The 2793-nt window shown below is 50.1% G+C and overlaps 1 non-coding gene across 1 annotated transcript; it reads right to left on the reverse strand.

Annotated features, from left to right (window-relative positions):
- Positions 1–1841: 1841 nt before the first annotated feature.
- LOC114907466 lies at positions 1842–1922 on the reverse strand. Its single transcript, XR_003796748.1, has one exon. It is a non-coding gene; the product is annotated as a small nucleolar RNA SNORD115 (small nucleolar RNA).
- Positions 1923–2793: the final 871 nt, after the last annotated feature.

The following is a 2793-nucleotide window of genomic DNA, read 5'->3' on the forward strand; positions in this document are numbered from 1 at the left end:
CAACTCCAAGTCCATACCATTGGCATTAGGGGGTCATGCGTGTACACGTACATGCATCGAATGATGCTATGAGACATACCAACAGATGTCTTGTACATCTAGGAACACTTTCACGAACACAAAGTGTGCCCAAATGTACTTGTATGCATTAACATAAACACCTACCTGAAACGCATACCTAACACTCATCTACCTACCTATCTGCCTACTTACCTACCAACCCACGTACCTACATTTCTAGCTCCCCACCTCTCTACCTCTTTGCCTTTCTCTCTCCCTCCCTCCCTCCCTCCATACAAACATAAAGGAACCAGTGACAAGTGGATCTGTGTATGAATAGTTACATAACTAATGTGTCAGGGAAGGAAGGATTGATGAATCACTAAAGACTCCCAGGTGAAGGCAGAGCATCGCTGGCTCTCCTCCCATCAGAAGGCCTGAGGCAAGGGCTTCTTGGCCAGTAAAACTCTATGGATGTGTCTTGCGGAATGGAGATGTTACTCTGGGCTCGATCCTGGTCTGTGCAATCATGGGGTGGTCGATGGGACACTGGGCTTGACCACTTGCCCACCAACACACAGAAAATGGGGCCAGGAAGTCCCACAGAATGGATGCGGGAAGAATCAGATATGTGGAGATGGGCCCATGGGCTCAGCAGCAGTCCACCTGGCAAAGCCCTTCATGGAACATTCAGGCCAGGGACAAGAGCCATCGTCTGTTGGTTCAGCATCCATTCTTGTGGCCCATGGAAGGCCCCCAAACAACAGCAATTCAAGTACTCCCTCCTCAGCCCATGCCATGGAGCCACCCCTCTTCTTTGGTAAACAGGCCCTCAAGATGGAGATGATCTCAGGGCTAAGAGGGTTCTCAACAGCCTTACTAGGAATGCACACTCAGAAGGGGTTTCTCCTCTTGAGGGTGCTCTCTTTGAAGGCAGGGGCTCCCGGGGAGGAAGAACTCCCCAGGAGACTCATTGACCACTAGTGGGTGAAGCAAAATCCATCAGAGGTCTCATCAGGAAGAACTGGCCTCACCGAGACCCCACCATACCTGAAAGTAACCTGGCCAACTCCCATTAAAGCTCAGGGGCTGCCCTTTAGCTTTCTCAATAGCCAGCAGCATCTACCTACCAAGCCCCAGTGGACGGGTTCTTGCCTGCCTCTCAACTTCTCCTGTCCTGGGGCACGATTCTTCCCTACTGATGGTTCTTTGGAGATGGCAAAGCACACATCACAAGTGACTGTCCCTTCAGTATGTCAGTGTGCTCTGCCTTCTGGTGCACACAGATCCTGTGTGGATGTTCCCCAGGGGCCCAGGGAAGGAAACATTGCCTCCAGGTGCAACCTGACTAGAACTCAAGTCTAATGAAAGGCTTTTCAGTGCCCAAGAAACTGGTCCTTATATGTGGTGCCACAGCAGAAATCCGCTCCTTTGCAAGGACTGAGGCTCCTGAAAGGACTCCCCTTTCTTGACGACTTTGAGGTGGGCCTTCCCCATCGTCCAACTTCCAATGAGCCTCTGTCAAAAATCAAAGAGAGCCACTCACCTCGAATCATTCAGGCTGTGGTGAGAACCTTGCCAGAATGTCTGACTGAAAGACACAATTTGAAGGGGAAGAGCTAAGGAAGGTCCCGCCTATGGCCTCTGGGCAGGCAGAGGAACAAGGGATCAGGAAAGAAACCCAAAGACAGGATCACATCTTCACCATGTGGAAGCCCCTAGACAAGGTAGAGTCCCAAGGGGTTTCCTCCAGGAATAGGGGGCCTCCAAACCCACACTCCAGGGCTGTGGAAGGGACAAGAGAATCCTCAACCTCCAGGCCCTGGATGGCCACCTCCTTTGGGCATCAGTGTAATCCTACTGAGCATGATTTTTAGGTCATCATCTCTCTTCAGGACCATATGAGTTCTCATAACTGACCCAACCGAGGCACTCCTTATGCATCTGTTCCTTGGCACGTGAGTAGGCTTACCTCAGATGCTCTCTGGAAATGTGACTGCCCAAAGGACATGACTTTCTGTCTCTTCCAGGAGCTGGACCAAGGCTGACATCGCCTGCCCCATAGGCACCAGGCCAAAGTCAGATCATCCTACCCTTGGGGACATTGTCTGGCTAGAAAGGAGTAGGACAGCTGTGTCAACTCCTAGTCTATACTGTTAGGCATCAGGGAGTCATGCATGAACCCCTATATACATCAAATGATGCTACGAGACATACCAGCATATGTCTTGTACATCCAGAAAGACTTCCACGAACACAAAATCTGACCAAATGTACCTGTATGCATTAACATAAACACCTACCTGAAACGCACAGCTAATACCTATCTACCTACCTACCTCTTGACCCAACTACCTACCTTTCTAGCTCCCTACCTCCCTATCTCCTTATTTTTCTGTTTTCCTCCCTCCTCCCAGACTTACAAACATAAATGAGCCATTGGCCAATGGATCTGTGCATGAATAAATACAGAACTAATGTATTAGGGAAGGAAGAATTGATGAATTGCTAAAGACTCCCAGGTGAAGACAGAGCATCATTGGCTCTCCTCCCATCAGAAGGCCTGGGGCAAGGGCTTCTTGGCCCGCCAAACTCTATGGACTTGTCTTATGGAATGGAAATGTTCCTCCAGGCTCGATCCTGGTCTGTGCAAGCACGGGGTGGCTGACAGCACATTGGGCTTGGCCACTTGCCCACCAACACTCAGAAACAAGGACATGAGTCCCCAAAATTGGATGATCAAGGGAGCAGATATATGGAGATGGGCAAATGGGTTCAGCACCAGTGAAACTG

Source organism: Monodon monoceros, unplaced genomic scaffold (genome assembly GCF_005190385.1).
Source record: "Monodon monoceros isolate NGI ecotype Baffin Bay Population unplaced genomic scaffold, NGI_Narwhal_1 Contig368_ctg1, whole genome shotgun sequence".
NCBI classification, from domain to species: Eukaryota; Metazoa; Chordata; class Mammalia; order Artiodactyla; family Monodontidae; genus Monodon; species Monodon monoceros.